The 19368-nt window shown below is 42.7% G+C and overlaps 1 long non-coding RNA gene across 1 annotated transcript; it reads left to right on the top strand.

The window, feature by feature from the left end:
* Positions 1-9852: 9852 nt before the first annotated feature.
* On the top strand, positions 9853-18889 carry LOC139589519 (uncharacterized). The gene is made up of 3 exons (XR_011679038.1): positions 9853-11073; positions 17662-17715; positions 18522-18889. It is a non-coding gene; the product is annotated as an uncharacterized lncRNA (long non-coding RNA).
* Positions 18890-19368: the final 479 nt, after the last annotated feature.

Raw genomic sequence — 19368 nt, 5'->3', positions numbered from 1 at the left:
CAATCTCTCCATGAACATGTTTGTGGTCTCTGACAGAAAGGCAGGTCCTCTCTCCCTCCCTGGTGAAAATGAATTAATGAACTTCTAACCTTCTGAACAATCACCAGCTGAGAGGGATGAATTTAATCCATTCCACATCTTTTCAAAGACTGAGTTTAGCAGAAGGTAACAAACTTGAGAGAGGGGAGCTGTAAGAGCTGCAGGAATTCCTAACTGTTCCACCAAGACTGGAGAAATTTCACGAAGTATAGTGAATTTGTGAATAGCTCATTAAGTATAGTGAATTTGTCAGTATTTGTACTGACAAATAAATTTCAAGAGCTTCTACATTTCTCCTTCACAACATGGAAGTCAGATTTTCACGAAGGAACTAATTACCCATATTAAGATGCCTAAAAATTTACCCTGTACCCAAAAGGGACCCATTTACATGTGAAGAAAGTCCTTTTCTCATCTAAACAGAGGAAAGGTATCTGCTGTATTTCTACACAACCCATGCTAGCATGGAGGGCAGTGATATTCATGGTACCTAGAAAATACTTTCAAGAGTTTGGATTATGTCCAATGCACTTATAAGAGAATTATTACATCTCAAAAAAGGGCCATAAAACTTTATGTGACAGCTTCACAGATGGTTAGAGAACCACAAAAACACTCGACTTTTCTGCTTGGATATGCTTTCACTGAAAATTCCCCTTGGAAGTTTAGTTGCTTAATTTTGGCAAAAAGGATTAATTTTACGTCTTTCAGTTTGTCCTTGGAGAAAAGAAATGACCAAGAAGCAATATTTTCATTAAAATTATTATTAATTATTAGTTCTCACACTTTATTGTACATTTCTGATCTCTTTCATAACACTTTACTGGCTAATGGAAAATTTGTCGCATAGAAAATAATGATTAGGATAAATAAAACCAAGTCTGAAATCAAACATTTAAACTCAGGTTCATGGCTAATTTTTATTTGAGAAGGAAGAGTGGTACCTATAAATCAGTGAGTTTTATGACATATTTCACACAGAGATTAACAACAACTGATGGGAATCAGTTAAATGTATCAACCTTTCAATATTTTGGGTTGAAATAAAGGAGAGGGTTCTGTGCTTATGGAGGAACCTGATATCCCATGTAGCAGCCAACTCATGCATAAGTCTGTAGCATCACATGCATAAATGTCCTCAGCACATTTTTCTTTGGCTTTAAATTAAACTTCAACCTACAAATAATTTCTGCCAGGATCACATCCTGCTTTTTAGTCATAGCTGTGGCAGACATGCACAGAGAATACACAAGGAATTAATGTTACAGCAAATCCTTTGCTGGGTTTTTGTGGCTGCTTCCTCTCCACAGGAATTTGTGTGCAATTGTTTTGTGTGCAATTTGTGTTCTCCCCTTTTTGTGTGCAGGGATGTCCTTTCTTGATTTAGGCATAAAATAGTTTGAACTACCAAATAAACAACACTTCCATTTGTTTCTGCTTTCTTTTGTAACAGCACATTCTGTAAGCTGTATCTTTTGTTGTGCCATCCAGAAAATCATGTCAGTAAATAGTAGTCAGCAGGGAAAATACTGAGGTTATGTTTGCTTGACACCAAACAGAAACCATAGTGCAGTCCAAGAGCTGCTTGAAAGCTTCCTGGCAAGATATTATGATTTGGACTTTTGATACTACCATGAACGTCACATCATTTAGCAAATGGTAGAACTGCACACTGACAAAAATATTTATGATTCTCTCAGGAAGGTTGCAATCAAGAATTTATTGCTATTGCTGAAATACTGAGGCTTAGCATTTGAGAATCCTTCCTTACTTAGAAATCAGCAAGTTTGGTGCCATGTTTATTGTTTGAAAAGTTTCCTATGAACTTGAAATGGGTGAATATATAGAAGAGTTCAGAAATAAATAACTCAAATTTACCAGCCAAGTACACACTAAGAAATTCTTATTCAGAAAAAGCAATTTTCTGCAAGTGAACAATTACTCTAAGCCGGTGCAAATTAGTTATTTCTTCCCAGAAAGCCTGAAATTCCAAAAGAATACACAGCAATTTTTTTTTCTTTTTGCACGTATTGTCTCTATGGGGTATTTCTTCTGCTTGGGAGTTCCTATTCAGGCAGTAATGCAAAAAAATCAAACAAACAAAACAAACCCCCAAAAAACGAAAACACAAACAAAACCCCAAAAAACAACCAACCAAAAGAAAAACCCAACAAAAAAAATCCAAACAAAAAACCTTCCTATTTTCTGTCTTGAGAGAAGTAAGAAGTAACCAGAGGAGGTGCTGCTAGTTAGATACTATATGTTTGCAACCTATATTTCAACTTCTCTAGGCTGTTAGACCCTTCAAATGAAATTTTCTATTTAGGCCATAATATTTATGGTTATGATACTTTAAAATAAACATGAGGCTTGTTTAACAAAAGAGGAATACAGTTTTCCTGTGTTTAAAGAAGACGTCTGCTCCTTGGCAGCAGCTGCAACAGTAGGTTCTCTCTCATGATCCCAACTGATATCCTTCAGATTCAAAACCAAAAAAGTGGAATCAGAGAAATGGTAAAAGCCTGAGCTTGGCTTGAAAAGTTTGACATCCACTCACAGGAAAATTTCTTCTCAAGCAGGATGTGAAGAAGGGGATGAACTCCCCAGCTAAAGATTATGATTCTCCAAAGAGTCCTTTAAGCTGTCAGAAATTCTGGGAAAGTATTAGCTTTTCCAAACATCAGAGTGATCAGGAACCTCTCCTTCTCCAAGAGCTTCCCTACACTCCTTCTGACCAGCTCCCCACAGACACGTGGGGAGCTGGTGTGCTAATGGAGTCCACCCAGCTGGCTCAGAGTCAGAGAAATCAGACAAATCAATGCTTCTTGCTTCAGATTCCACAAGGGATCCTCTGAGTTTCAAAAGAAATACATATGTATTCTTGATGGGAAAAAAGTAGCTTTTTAGAATAAAGAAAAGATGAAATTCCAACCTTTGCTCAACAAACCCAGAACCTGTTTGTGCAGCAAATCCAATGTGAGCAATACTCTCTCTCCTGTTTTGTAACATTATTGTATTGATCTCTTTGGATGAAATTACATTAATTGAACTTTTGCAATGAGAAAATATTCAGCTACATTGGTAAACAGAAGTACCCCATAGCCTTGAGCAGAAATTGTTATATGACATTATCTTTGTATTCCTAGCATTAGTCTTATGACAGGATTTCCTTAGAGGAGCCCTAAAAGCTATTTTTAATTATTTAATAATAGCAATATTGAGATTTTAAGCAATTACCATAATAGTTTTTAAGCATTTGAGTTTTTTCTTTATTCTAAGAGATCTGAATATGAAGTTGCATCTGGTTTTGCTCTACTTGAGTTGAATTTTACTTGAAATTCCTTGTAGTCCTTTGGCAAAATTTCACAATCACATTTACCAGTTAAGCATGTTAGTAGTCATGATAATTGACTTTATGATTAGTCTACTTCATTCATAAATATGTGAATTTAATTTTGGGCTCTAAGCAACTGACTACTATTTACTGTCTTCACTGAAGACTCTGATATTGCTGACTGGTAGTCATTGCCAAAATAAAAATAATAGAGTTGTACATAATCAAATACTTTTCAACACATTATTCAATTGTTTCCCTTTGTTCATGTGCATAACTCAGCATATTTTTTACTGGCTTTGTTGGAATCAGTAAGCCATCCAGTTAAAAGTAAAGAAATCCTTTGGCAGTCCTCAAATGTATTAAAGGGCAAAGTGGGAATGTGAATTTTGTTTTGTAGTAACTATTGATAACTCAGTTGTTTACTTAAGGTTTCCATCATAGCTGAGGGGCAATTATTTGAATCAATATAATTTTCACTGATTATTAACATTGAAATTTTTGTTCAGCAGTTTGTATCACATTAAGTGATGCTCAACAGCCTTATGAAATATTCTGTTGCTCCTAGATATGCTGTCCCAGTAGAAATTCTACTTTAAAGACCTCATAGTCATAGGAGAAAAGTGTGTGCCTGTGTGAGAAGATTAGGAAGCACTGCCTGGTTTGTTTCAGCACTTGCTGATCCACAGGGGCTGTAGTGTATTCCTGTGGATTCAGAGCAATGCCATCCTTTCCTGGTGTGTAGATGGCACTTTGCTGGCAGCAGCCCTAACCCTGTGATGTGCTCTTTGTTTAAAGGCTATGATAATCTATAGGAAAGACATTTTGTGCTGTTCTTGTGAGCCAGCAAAGGCTTCCTGAAGATAAGGAAAGCCTCGTATCTCTCTCGAGGAAGGTACCAAGGCCATCACCATGACAACGTGAAGAAAGAGAGAAAGATAAAAGATAAGGACTTTAGTTGGCTCAGAGTGACGTGCCTCCTTTTCACCTATTGAGAGTTTTGTTTCTTTGTCATGACCAATGGGCAGTGTATGTGTTTGTTAAGCAAATGTAAATATCCTGTAAAACTATAAGGGCAACATGTTGCTTTAATAAATAGCCGTATACAGCTATTTCTGATCTGAGTCCTGGTGCTTGTGCTGTGTCATGCTCTATAGTGACAATCATCTGTTTGTACTGGTAGGTAAAAACCTTCGACAAAACATTTTAAAAACATTTCAGGAGAGCCTCTGCTTCCCTCTCTTGCACAATGTTGCTGCTTACCCCAGGAGTTTCCAGCAAGCCAGGCCTCTGCACATATAGTGCCTATGTATATGAAATAAAGGGAGGGGGAAAAAGCCTTGAAGAGAGCCCTCAAATGCCCTCTTTTGAAAGACACTGAAATGCTCTGTCTTCCATCTCATCATCCACCTTCTCCCTGCTGCAGCCTGCTGGAGGGCATGCCCTCACCATGATAATGAAACATATTCAGCTCAAAATGACCTGCCCTGGTTTCCTGCCTGCTTCTCTGCCAGGAACTTTCTGCTCCTGGGAGTAGAGGTCAGCCACCCCATGACCCCCAGGATGGGGTAGAACAAGGAGGATCATTCTCCTACTCCATGGGCTGACTCACGTTTCTCAAAGACCAGGATGCAAAGTGATTTACATTCCTAAGCAGCAAGTCATGTTTCTTGAAACTAGGATGTGGGCTTCTAGCTTGGGAGCAATTTTAAGAAAAGGCCGAATTTGTGCAGCTTCTGAGAAAGGAAGAAACAGTTCACTGGGAACAGTGTGAGCACAGACATTGCTCATTCCCAAGTGTCTTGCAAAGGGGCTGGAAGCAGACCTGTGACAGGAGTGAGCACAACCCAGCTGTTAAAATCAACCTCTTTGACTACATGTGCTCTGCCAGGAAATTATTTTATTTTAGGGGTTAAATCTGCCCATATAATATAATCAAGTAGCTGTGCTTTCTTCTAGACATTCTGGTCCCTTGTTCAGTGTTTATTTTCAGATGCCAGGTTCTTTGAAGATGGTCTATTTGGCTTGCAACCTATGCGCCATGTCCAGGGCAGAGGACACATCTTATAAAACATGTACTTACACATCTACTACTTTGCCTCCAAAAGATTAAACACTTTGATATTTAAATATAAATGCAATGAAGAGGTGCCATTTCTCATACAAGTAGTTTCAGTATCTGTTGTGAACAGAATCATCTTCCTGCCAAAAGCTTCAGCTCCAGTATTATCTCATGAGTCAATCTCTTCCATTTCTCCTTCAAATGTTCTTCTAAGATGTTAAACAAGATCAACATTTTCACTGATCACATTTCCAATTTTTCCGTGATTTTGAATGTAGCTGCATTCTAGAGTATTCTGTCTCCCTGTTGTTGATCAGAATCCAATTCTTCACTGAGCAGCCTGTGAAAGCTTAATCTGCTCTGTCAGTGCTACCACATCACGATAGCACAGATCCTGTAATGATTACTTAAATTTCTGTGATTGATGGAACCTTACACAAGCTTTACAGGCTGGGGATTTTTAGCAGCAATAATGAAACTACAATTTTGTTTTGTTTTTACGTGTGCTGACTTCACTGCCTAATTATTCTTGCCACAAAATACTCCAGAAATTGTTCAAGCCATTTTCTAAACACCCTTTGAGCTGCAAGTCCTTTCCAAAGCTTTAATTGCACAAGCACAGATTCTTTGACAACTTTAAAACATAAAAATTAGCAAGTTTAATCTTGTTTGAGTCCAGGCATTGTTCTGCATTTCTCACAGTTGGTTTCTCTTTTCCAAATAGTGAGTTAAATGAAATGGCAAACTGGGCCCTGAGCTGACAGGAATCCTTCCTGCTTGCCCACAGGCAGTGGATTCTACCCAGCAATAAGTAGCCTGCTGGGAGAAAAAAATGCGATTTACTTCCAGGTGCACACTATGATAGTGACATAATTACTGAAATTCACATATTTTACTGCATGTGTTGCTTATGTCCTTATAAAAAGTTTCATTCTATTCTTCCCACAATAGGAACTCTTCCAGTATGATGCAAAACACTATAGATATAATTTCTTAGCCAGGAGCTCACTCACTGCCCAATAAGCTGTGTTGGAAATCTGATGGACACCATGGCTTGCCTCATGCAGCCCAATTCATGTGCAACATGAGTGCCTCTAAAGAATGCAAACTTGGTTCTAAGCCTTTGAGTTAATTCAGGCTTTACTGATTCAACTGCTTGATCTCAGTGTGCAATGACTTCAGTATCCTTACAAACAGCCTGCATACTGCGTTTTATACCCCTTAGGAGATGAAAAAAAAAGCCATCAGACATATGTTAAAACCCAGGAGTTATAACTGAAATCTTACAAGCTTCACAGAGGTCTCTGCCTTTTCCAGATTTGAGCCTGGAAGCTCATTTGTTCAGGTGTTGGGTTAATAACATGTTCTCCATGTGTTTTTTCCAGGAAGGAATGATAGGATGCTATCAGAGGCAAGGTAGGATTTTAAATAAGGTAAAAAAATGAATTCTTATACTGAAAAATCAAGAAAACTTACTTTTTTTTTTTAAATTCTAATATGTAATTTCATGACAGCTTAGCTGTTTCTTTGTGTAACATGGTGCCATCCTTTTTAAAGTGAAAGTTGATATGTATGGCCATCAGGAAAGGTTCATCTCTTGTAAAGAAGGACACATGCAAGGGAGCAAGAAACCAATATCTGTGCTGCAGCCAACAAGGAAAAGAGGAAATCTGATCTAACCCATCTCCGCAGCTCCTGTACCAGCTGCACTGTGCCAGTGCTGTTAGTAAACCTGCAAGGTATACCTCTCACTGTACCTCTGTATTTGCTGTGTAAGTGTCTCATTCCTCCACGTTTGTTCTAGGGTTTTGTATGTACATTTCAGAAATCAAAGGCACTGTGTATCCTGGTAAGGTATTAGGTATGCAGGCTCTCCATATTATCATCTGATTTCATCTCTCCCAACAAAATAGGCATTTTTAGTTACTTCTTGTAACACAGTAATGATTTCTGCATCTCAGACACCCCTTAGTCTGTCAATAAACCCAAGGTCAGCAACAGTGGGATGTTAGCTCACAGTTATGTAGGACAAATGCTTGGTATACCAGTCTTTTGAATTTATAAAAGTCATACTTAAACCCAGCTAGTTAAACAAATTCAATCCAGAACTTACTCCAAATAAATGATAACGATAACTGACTTCTCTCCATAATGTAATGTAATGTCTGCAATGTCTGTTGCAGATTTTAGTTTATACCATTGTTGATATCAAGACCACCTAAAAACATTAGACTAAAAATCTGAAACTAATTAAGATATAGGTCAAGAGTTGATATTTCATATCTTCATTATTGTTGCTTGTTGCTGTTTGGACTTACTGAAGCTTTTTGTATAAAGCCCTTTACTACTTTATGCATCTGTTAAAAGATTTAGAATGGAAAAATCCAAGGTGTGTCTTGTGTGGAAAAGCCCAATAATAAATTCCTGCTGCTTCAGCACATTGTTTGAACAAATATATTGAGTGGAAAGACTGGCTGAAGATTTAACGCGGTACTTAAATTCTTACCACCATTATTTTCTGAACTTTCAAATAAAAGCTGTGCAATATGTATGGATGGATTTTGAAATATCTGTTGTTGGTTCAGGTGTTCATATTAAGCTTTCCCTTCAATCAAGGCTTGGCACTTAATCCAAACTTCCAAATGTGAACTAAAAGAGATTTTTCTCTCATTTTAATAGAACTGTGTGTATATACGTATATAGTCACATCACAAAACACTTTACATAATGCAAATATAACTTATTTTACTTTGCTCTAGGGCAACTTCCATTCTGTAGCAAGAGTTATTTTATCATTAGAAAAGTGTGGTGAAAACTGTTACAGAGCCAAAATCCTGAAATGATGTGTGTATTCCCAGCACAAAATTGTGACCTTCAAAATTATTAATTTTCTTTAAGAATTTCCCTTGCATATAAAAGAATTTCAAATAAAGATGAATAAGGTAAGTCCCAACAAGGTGACCACAGGGCCTAGAAAGGAGAAGAAGGTGTTAGACTGTAAGAAAAGGGTGGTTTGAAGAATTTCTTGTATGCTGTGAGCACTGATCCAGTTCAAGGTCTGGTTCTTGATGTGATACTGCCATAGCCACTTCTGGGGGAGGCCTTGCAGATTGTTGCTTCCACAGATAAGTAATTCCCATCCAAAAAACCAGAGTCTTATTTTTTGCAAATATGAAATTTAAACAGTGAGGTCGGAATGACTGTCTTAACAGTCTCTAACTTGCAGCTTCGAAGGAACCTGTTTATCTGTCCCCTTTTATTTTTAAATATTTTACTTTCCTACACTGGGATGAAAACAAGACCATTTGAAGTCTTTTTGAGAGAAAGAGAAAGAAGAAAACACCCCATTCCATACCTGTTCCATGCTGCAGCTTACAAGGCCTCTTGCTTGTAGGATGCTTCTTCTCCTTTGGACAAAGCCATGTCTGGAGAAGAGTAACTACATTTTCAAGAGAGGAAATGGAGGTTTGCTCCACCATTTTCCCCAGGAAAAATGCAATTTCTCACTCTTCGTGTCTGCTGGACAGAAAGTTCCAAACTCCAGGGATGGTTCTTCGGGTATTTACCTTGTCCCAGTACCTAGTGGAATCTGGAGATACATGTGAGCATGTCCCACTTAGAAATAAGTGGCCTCTGCTTCCAGCAGATCTTCAGAGATGCTTTCTGTGAGGGGAAAATATGTAATAATATGTTTATAATATGAATTTAATATTTAGTATTCAACTGATATCAGCTTGCTCGATATGTCGGGACCTTCTCACAAGCCCATACTGAGAATGGTCCCCTTTTTCCTGTAAATTGTTATTTGAATAATTTGGCCCCCATTTCATTATTTGAATAATTTGGCCCATTTCAGTTTTGTCCCTTTAAAAAAATGAACAAAGACAATAATTCTTCTTAGCCACAGAGAGGTTATGATGGAGGTAGTTCTGATTTCCAAAGGGCACAGGAGAGGCAAATCCTAAATGTTGAAGTCAAGTAGATGAGGCAAAAGGCAGCTTGGCTGAACAGGGTCCTTCTCTTGGAATTAAGATGAAAAAGGAAGGTTTATGGAAAGAGGAAGTGTCATAGAAAAGAACACAGAGAGGCTGCTTGCTGCTGTAGGGAGAAAATTCATGTAGCCAAAGCTCAGTTTGAAGTGAAGTTGACCAGAACTGTGGGGGAAAATAAAAAGTTTCTTCAAATACACGGATAGCAAAAGGCTGTGATGAAATTACATAAGCCCATTACCAGATGAGGGTGGTCACCTCACCAAGAGGGACACAGACAAGGCAGATATGTTAACTACAGTCTTTGCTTCTGTCTTCGCCATGAAAAATGGACCAAGAGTGTCCTAGTGGCCTGCGAGAACGATCAACCCCCCTTTGACTCTGAACACGTGTGGGATCTGCTAACCCATCTGGATCCCTACAAATCTGTTGAGGGATTCATCAGAGAATGCCCAGAAAGCTGGCTGGTGTCACTGCAAAGCCTCTCTGGATGATTTTTGAGTAGTCTTGGGAATCTGGAGAGGTCCTGATTTTCAGGAATGGCAAGAAGGAGGACCCTACAGGGAGGAAACTACAGACCTGTCAAACTCACTGCCTTGTAAAATCAGAGAAAAGGTTCTTCTGGAAGGTATTGAAAAACACCTGGGGAAAAATGCAGTCATTGATCATAGCCAGTGAGACTTCATAAGTAGAAGGTTGTGCTTATCAAACCTGATTTCTTTCTACAATAGGGTAACCCACTGAATTGGTCTAGGAAATCCATTTAATGCCATCTTTTTGCATTTCAGCAAAGCTTTTGATACTGTCTCTCAAAGGATCCTTCTGGACAAAATGCCCCGTTCACAGCTGGATAAACACATCCTGTGATGGCTGAGCAGCTGGCTCATGGGTGGGGCACAAATGGTTACAGTGACTGGTGTGACATCAGGCTGCTGACCCGTCACTAGTGGGGCTCCACAGTGTATTTGTGGGTTATTTCTACCTCAGCATGTTCTATGATTATATAAATTAAATTATCCCAGTTCTCAGAAAGAGTTTGTCAGGTTTGGCCTGGGAAAATAGTTCCTCTCTTCAGACATAAAGGTAAGTATTGCAAAATTTGACATAGGTAAAGTACGCTGGACCAAACTTTTCTATATAATAAAATGAAAAGATGATGTTGGAAAAATCTCTATTGCAATTTGACTGTCAGGCACTGCTCTGAAATAAGTCAAAGCATTATGGCTGAGTAGCAAAGGCTGTGTGATCTTATTTCCTCTTTTACTCTCACAAGAAGCAATGAAGATGAGATGAGACTACCTCTAAAGGTTTCTGGGTTTTCACTGCCAAGAAGGGAGAGATAAATGTTCAAAGAATTCCTGTGCAGAGAGGCTCTTCATGCGCTGGGTAGGGCAGAAAGGCTGTTTGGAGGCCGGCTACAGCCCTGCCATGTCCTGTGAGATCTCAGTGCTAGCAGTGGGAGTAATGTCTCCTCCGCTTCCTCCTGAATCCAGGCAAGAAAGACATTTTGAGCTAAAGGATTGAAATATAACCACTTCATCTGACAGGAGCTCGGCACGAGCACCATGAAGAGCTCATGTCAGCACCCTGGGGACCTGTGAATACAAGGAGGGGCTGAGAAGGCAAAATGAAGCAGAGAGGCACTGTTGGTAAAGTAACAACTTTTATTATCACCAAAATTTGTCTACATCAAATCCTAAATGGGTCTATAACTCTCATCATCTAACCCGTCCCCTTTTCCAGGTCTCTCTGTTCTTCTGCCTGCTCCTTTGGTCTTGTTGTTCCACAGATCTTGCTGTTCTTTAGCCTGCAATCCATGGACCACAAGCACAGCCTTGCTCAGTATCTCGCTTCTGATCTCCTGGGCTGTGTCCAGCAGATCCCCGGCATCGGCTCTTGGCTCCTGCTTCTGCCTCTCTCCTGTGCCGCAGTTTAAGGGCACGGCTCAGCCATCCCTCATGAGGGGTGTTGAGGACAGTAGAGGCAAGAAGGCTGTAGCCACATCCTGCCAGTCTTGCAATCGCTTCATCTGGGCTTTGTTTCTGGTCCTGCTGCTCTTTCACTTCTTGGAAAGATCTCTGGACCAAATGATGGGCCTTCTTTAGAATCTCAGCTCTGATGCACTTGGCCATGTCCAGCAGAGCTGGGTTATCGACTGTGGGGGTGTGTGGGGCATGTGCTGGGCTCTCTGGCCCCTCTGCTCTGGCTGTTGCTGTTGTCACCTTGTCTCTGCTTCCTTCCTGCTCCCACTTTTCTTCTGCTGCTGGACAGGTTCCTGGATCATAAGCCAGGCCCTCTTAACAGCATCAGTCCTGATGTAGTCAGCCATGTCCAGCAGAGGTGGGGTATCAACTGTGGGGCTGTGCGGGCTGTGTGCTGGGCTCTCTGGCCCCTCTGTTCTGGCTGTTGCTGCTGTTGCCTCATCCATGCTTCTTTCCTGCTCCCTCTCTTCTTCTAGCTCCTGGACAGGCTCCTGGATCATAAGCCAGGCCCTCTTAATGATCTCAGTTCTGATGTAATCAGCAGAGTCCAGCAGTAGCGCTGCATCAGTTGTGGGCCTCTGCAGGCCGTCTTCCAGATTCTCTGCCCCTTCTGCTGTGACTTTGTCTCCTGTCACCTTGTCCTTGCTTTGTTCCTGGCCCCATATTTCTCTTGGTGGCTTGTCAAGTTCTTGGACTACAAGCACAGACCTGTCCAGGCCCTCAGCCTCCATGGACTGGGCTGTGTCCAGCTGAGCTGGGCCATTGGCTGTAGGGCCATGAGGAGCAGGTGCCTGGTTCTCTGCCCCTGCTACTCTTGCAGCCTCCATGTGGGCAGAAGAAGCTGGTGGCTCTGCCTTCTCATGTTTGAGAGGTGTATGGTGCTCCTCTTCCTTGGGAGCTATAAGTGGGGCAGCATCTGCCAGCTGGGCATCTGCTGGATGCACTGGGGCAGGAGATGCTTTCAGCAGCTTGTGAGCTGCCTCTCCTGCAACCTCTCTGTCCACACTGATGGGGAAGCTGAGACCCTCCCTGGGATCAGTGTTGTCCTCCAGGCCCAAGGAACTGACCCAGTGGTGGACAGGAGGTGACCCAAGAGCATCTGTTCCTTGGGACAGCTCTGTGGCTATTGCATCTTGCCAGTCCTCCTCCTCTGACATCTCAGTGTCAATGGCATCTTCCCATTCCTCTTTCTCTGAGAGCTCTGTGTCCACGGCATCTGCCCATTCCTCTTCCTCAGACAGCTCTGCATCAATGGCATTTTCACACTCCCATTCTCTGATCAAGGCCACTGGCTTGATGACTGGAGCTTGAGCTCTCAGCTGCTCTTGCATTACCTGCTTATTCAAGATACCCTTCATGAACTCCCCTGTCACTGTCACCTGTGGTGAGGGGCAGCCAGCCACCCAGGAGAAGCTTGTGCCCCTGTCCTATCCCATCTCAGGCCATCCCATTCTGTCTTTGGCACTCACCTGCCCAGGCGTGTCATGGAGTCCCCCACAGCACCTCAGAGAGAAACTCTGTCCTTGGATTTCTGGCTGTTGTACCTCCCTGCCCTCCAGGCCATCCTGCTGGGTGGCTTTCCAGAGGGGGGCCTGTCTGCATGTGCTTCTGGCTGGGCAGCTCCCATCCAGGTCCTCGGGAGGGATCCTCTTAAAGGACACAATGATCTCCCTCACAAAAGGCCTCTGCTTCTTGTGCCCCCACTGCCAGGTAGTGCTTTGGTAGCACTCAATGCACACTGACAGCCCTGGTGGCTCCTGCTGTGCTGCTTGTTGCTGGTGGCCCATCCCTGCATTGGCATCCCTGCTCAGGGAAGCTGACACAGCGAAGCCACGTGCCTGTGCCGGCCATGCTCCCAGCTGCTTCTCCTTCTCCATGGTTGCCTTTGGCATCTTCTGTCACAGACTTACCAGTGTTGCCCTGGGAGCTGCTGCTTCCTGGGGGAGGTGCTCTTCTAGGGCACTGCATCACAAACAGCCACTGTCATGCCAGACCACTGTCACAAAGGGCCATACCCCAGCACCACCCTTGAAGGCAGGGCAGATCCCTGTGATTCTGGCTGGGTCCTGTGAACTGCCACTGCTTAGGCCATGGCACAAGGGATGGCAAAAGGGAGAAGCCAGGTGGTTGCTTTCCCTGCCTGAGAGCCCAAGCTGGCTGGATCCCCTGAGAGCTGGGGAAGGTCAAGCTCCAGACCTTGGCCATTGGGCACTGTTGGCAGGTCGGGGCAGGGCAGGACATTTTAGATGGAAAAGTTAGTTGAGAAACCATAGTTTTTAGTATTTAAAATCTTGTATGATGATTAGAGAAAGAGATGAAGTTGGGAACTGAGCCTCTGAGGAGTCCTAGCATGCCCTGGTTGGACTAGATATTGCATTGGGCTGAACCAGGTGCTCTGGAATGCTGACCAGAGAAGTGCAGTATCCCGACAAGCAGGGGTTTTGTAGGCCTCCCTGGCTCCAGCTGGCTACAAGGTTCCCATTCCTTTTGAAATGGTTCAATTTGCCAATATTACATCAGTTCAAGGAGATTTTGTCTCCTGACATCATAAACATTGCCAATCTTACATTTCTCATAGCCACAAAGTTCTGTTCCGTCACTGAACAGGAAAAATAAGTGGAAGTTTTTCCTTGTTCACAAATCTCTGACCAGAGGCAGTGCAGGTGATTACATGAGATCACACAAAGCAACAATCTCGATGACAACCAGAGTACCAAGAGTAGTGACTGCCTCATACAGGATGACTTGATTGGATGCTCCTAAAATGCCACAGGCAGTTGGTGAGATTTGCAAGCCAACAGTGTCTGTCATAGAAAAAATAGAGATGTGCACAACTGTATGGCTTCCTGAGGAATATGTTTCGCCCAGCTCCTACTTTTTTCTTGGCTTGGCTTGAGGGCCACAAACACTCTCTGATGCTGCCTTTCCATCCTGAGGAATGCTGGTTACATACCACACTCATCTGATGCAGCCTTTTGGATGTGTGCCTTGCATGCCAAAATATTAGACGGCTTCATTTCACTTCAGGTTCATAGAACAAAAATTTGTCATCAGGCCATCCTTGCCAGTTCAGTTATCACTTGCATTTTTCATGGAGGCTCCTCTTGTCATTTGGATTGTCCAGAAACAGAAATGTCAGCTGTGGTACCATTCCTCTTACATCCCCTTCAGTCATTGCATATTGGCAGTAAGCCTTACAACCTTATATCAGGAAGGTTCAGAAAACACTCAGCTGCATCATAAAAATCCAAGGATCAATAAAGTATGTTTTTAAAGCCTTTCTTTACTTTGTGGCACTCCCAAATCTCTATTTACAAAACTCTGGCCCAATTTTCATTGCACACTCCTGTGTGTGTTAATGTAACCACACAAGTGTTGAAGAAGCCAGAAGTTGCCCCTTCAAGTTTTCTGTTCCTAATCTCAGCCTGAAGCAGAAGTAGCAATGCAATTTTAAACCACTGAACTCTCATTTTTAAAGGCTTCTACTATCTATAATAGGAAAATGGTGGTCATCTCACCAAGAGGGACATAGACAAAGCAGGTGTGTTTACTGCAGTCTTTCCATCTTACCTATGGATGATGGACTGAGAGGGTCTCAGCAGCCTGAGCTGCAGGACCATAGCTGTGAGAATGATCAACTCCCCTTTGACTCTGAACACATGTGGGATCTGAACACGTGTGCTCCATCTGGATCCCTACAAATCTGTTGAGGGATTCATCCCAGAATGCCCAGAAAACTGGCTGGTGTCATTGCAAAGCCTCTCTGGATAATTTTTGAGCAGTCTTGGGACTCTGGAAAGGTTCTGATTTTCAAGAAGGGTGAGGAGGAGGAGCCTGGAAACTACAGACCTGTCAAACTCATTTCCAGTGCTTGGTAAAATCAGAGAAAAGATTCTTCTTGGAGGTACTAAAAAACACCTGGAGGACAATGCAGTCATTGATCATGGCTTCATGGGGGGAAAGTCCTGCCTGTCAAACCTCACTTCTTTTCATGACAAAGTAGCCCACATAGCTGATCAAGGGAAGGCAGTGCGCATTATTTTTATCTTTTTGCATTTCAGCAAAGCTTTTGGTACTGTCTCCTAGAGGATCCTTCTGGACAAAACACCCAGTTCACAGCTGGATAAACACATCCTCTGATGGCTGAGCACCTGGCTTATAGGTGGGACACAAAGGGTTACAGTGACTGGGGTGACTTGTCCCCTGACTTGGGCAGGGTTCCACAGGGCTCCATCCTTGGCCCTGTGTTCCTCAACATGTTCATAAATCACTTGTACTCAGGACTGGAAAGAATGCTAAGTAAATTCACACATGATACAAAACTGGGAGGAGCTGGTGAGTCCCTCGAAGGAGAGAGGTCCTGGAAAGACACCTTGACAGATTAGAGAGATGGGAAATTATCAACTGTATGAAATACAGCACAGATAGGTGCTGGCTCCTGCACCTGGGATTGGGCAACCCTTGTTGTGTGTATAGACTGGGGAGGGTGGTGCTGGAGACCAGTGCCACAGAAAGGGACCTGGGACTCCTGGCTGATGGCAAGTTGAACACGAGCCAGCAGTGCCCTGGCAGCCAGGAGGGCCAACCCTGTCCTGGGGGCATCAGGCCCAGCATCACCAGCCAGGCAAGGGAGGGGATTGTCCTGCTCTGCTCTGCACTGGGGCAGCCTCACCTCGAGTGCTGGGGGCAGCTTTGGGTGCCACAGGGTAAGAAAGACATTTAACCATTAAAAAGCATCCAAATGATGGCCACGAGGATGGTGAAGGGTCAAGAGGAGAAGCAGTGTGATGAGTGGTCAGTTGGTCTGTTCAGTCTGGAGAAGAGACGACAGGGGAGACCTCACTGCAGTTACAACTCCTTCATGAGGGGAAGAGGAGGGCAGAGACTGAGCACCAGATGAGGGAGATGGGGTTGTTTAGCCCAGAAAAAAAGAGGCTCAGTGGGGACCTTAATACTCTCTACAACTCCCTGACAGGAGAGTGTAGCCAGGTGGGGGTCGGTCTCTTCTCCCAGGCAACCAGCAGTACAATGACAGAATCTTAAGCTGTGCCTGGGGAGGTTCAGGTCGGACATTAGGAAGAATTTCTTCACTGAAAGGCTGGTTAGGCATTGGAATGGGCTGCCCAAGGAGAGTTGTTGTCCTTGGAGACACTTACAGAAAGACTGGATGTGTCACTCAGTGCCATGGTCTGGTTGACACGATGGTGTTCTGTCACAGGTTGGACTTGATGATCTCAGAGGTCGTTTCCAATCTGATTGATTCTGTGATTCTGTGATTCTGTAATTTTTCTTTGTGGTGACCAGTGACAGAACCCAACAGAAGTACCTGAAGTTGTGTTAGGTCAGATTTTAGGAAAAGGTTCTTCAGCCAGAGGGTGGCTGGGCACTGGAACAGCTCCCAAGGAGAGTGATCACAGCACCAGCCTGACAGAGTTCCAGGAGTGCTTGGACAACGCTCTCAGGGACATGGTGTGACTCTTGGGGTGGTCCTGTGCAGGGCCAGGAGTAACACATGAGGATCCTTGTGGGTTCCTTCCAACTCAGCAAATTCAGTGATTCTGTGACTTCTCTCTTTTTAGATGGATTTTCTTTGTTTACTCATTGGTGTAAAAAAATATCTGCTGCTCTCAAATGGGTCCCAGTAAAAAAATTGCCATTAAAAGTTGTGAGTGTATACCAATGAATGACAGCTAGAATCTTTTCTAAATCTTGATAAAATTTTCTAGAATTTTGAAAAGGCTGAAATTCCACATATTCTACAGTTTGCCTCTTGTAATAGCAGCCAGCAGAACTTTGATGCAGCATTTTTGTCCAGTAAATATAATTATGGAATGAAAATATTTGTTTAGCAAAAGGACTGAAGTAATGAGATTTTGAATAAAATGAAAAAAAAAAAACAACAAACAAGTTTTTTCCATTATTAGAATATTTTGATTAGAAATATTAAAAATCATCTTAGTGAAAGTAAAAAGTTAAACTTTATAAACCACTCAGATGTAAAGTATGGACCAGCTTGCAATACAGACATGTCTTTCCCCTATCAACCCCAAATAGTTAATTTTGTTCTGAAACAATCAATCTGAAATATTTGCATGATTCATTGTGAAACCTGATCTTGTGTTAAAATTTGAAATTAAATTCTAAAATGTTCTCTGTTCATTTTACTAATCAGCCTCCAGATGGTAATAGTCCAAGCTAAATGTCTGTAGACTTTTTTACGTATTTACCTCTTATTTTACCTTCGTTTTTTTACAGCTTACGGAAGAATTCCATTGCGACTAAATCAGAAACTACAGAGCTAAGAGGGAAGTGAGTGTTGTGCTAGCCCCAGGCAGTATCAATTGCCCACAAATGCTCGTCTGACCTAGACAGCCATAAGCCATAGCCAGCTTTGCCTGTGCTGAAGTTTAAGGAGAACAGGTTCTGCCCTCCTGCTCTGCATTTACATTTCATGTATTTGAAGACAATTGCTATGTTTCAGCTGGTCTTCCTTTCCTCTGGACAAGCAACCCTTTTCCCTTCCTCCTTTCCTCTGGACAAGCAACCCTTTTCCCTTCTTTGTATGATCCGCTACCCTTACCTATGGAAATTCCTTAGGGCCACCCTTCCTCCCAGCCAGCAGCTATTTAATAAGAGTAATATTTCATATCCTGCTGGCTGGATGAAAATGCTAAACTGGTCCCCATTTAGGGCAAATTGACCAGGATTCCTGTTTGATTTTTCCTTGTAGTGAAAAACTGAAGTGTATCTTGTCTCATTTCTACCTGTTTAGCATCCATTTAATTGTTGATCCATCTAGAAAATATTTCTTTGATTAATTTCTGAGAAAGTCTAGTAAGGGTTTGTGTAAATTAATACAAATGACATTTCCAGTTTCTCTTCACCCAATGACTGGTTTGGCCACAAAGAAAACTGGAGTGGTTTCATGTCATTTGCTTTCAACAAAACCATGTGTCCTTTAATTTAGGATGTGCCTCCTTATCTTGGGGACAGTTGCCTGTTTTACTTTACAATTTTTAGTAACTGGAATGAAGTAACTAACAGGTTAATTTTCTTCCCCTTCTCCTTTTTCCATTTTCCTCTCTGCTAAAATACTGCATTTCTGCTTTTTGCAGCTTTTGGGAATACTTTTTGTGGGAGGGGACCACAGGGAGGAGGGGCAGAGACGTCCTGGGAGGAGACTTCAGCCTGACTGTCAATCAACCATGGTCCACTCCCCGATTCTAGAAGGTTCTCTGCTCTTCCTTTCCCGGTTGGGTCTCATCATAGGACCACCCTCGCCACCCTCTCTCATTGGTGTACCCCTTGTCACCCCACCTCAACTCCTCCCCTGACTCCCCTTCCCATTGGATACATGTATCCTAACCCCGCCTACCTTCCCCCAGTTATAAACCCTGGCCCCACCCTTGTTCTGGGCTCTGCCACTGGCTTCCCTTCGGCAGTGGTTGTGTCCCTGCCCCTCTCCTTGCCCTCACCTTACCTGGACCCTCCAACTTTCCTTCAATAAACCCTGTTGGAGCCACAGCCGTGTTCGGAGCCCTCCTTCATCGTCTGGTCATGCGTCTGTCTTGTCTTCCGGGCCTGAGAGCAAAATGGGCTGGGGGAGCTGGTCACTCAGACCAAGAGGAGACAGCTCTCAACTGCACCTGCTCAGGAACAACACCACGTTCCTGCAACTTTTTTGTCCATCAGGCATTTTCTTCATGCCAGAACTGTTAGTGGCTCTGCAGCTGAACCACACTGATATCTCATATGAATTTCACTAGACCAGTGCATTTAAAAATCATGTATTTAATTCTTACCCTAACCAAAAACTAACTCTGAATCCCCTAATGCATTAATAATAAGTTGGGTTGGTGGGCCACAGAGAACAGTGACACTGTTCTGACAGCTCTGCTTTGACTTCTGCCTGTAGGGTTGATGCCTTGCTGACCTGTATGGCACTTCATCCTTTCCCATTAG

The sequence above is a fragment of the Agelaius tricolor genome, unplaced genomic scaffold, assembly GCF_023055355.1.
Source record: "Agelaius tricolor isolate 1412-34295 unplaced genomic scaffold, bAgeTri1.0.p SCAF_4, whole genome shotgun sequence".
Taxonomy (NCBI): domain Eukaryota; kingdom Metazoa; phylum Chordata; class Aves; order Passeriformes; family Icteridae; genus Agelaius; species Agelaius tricolor.
Note: the sequence above shows the minus strand (reverse complement) of the source record. Positions and strands in the feature narration are given on the sequence as shown.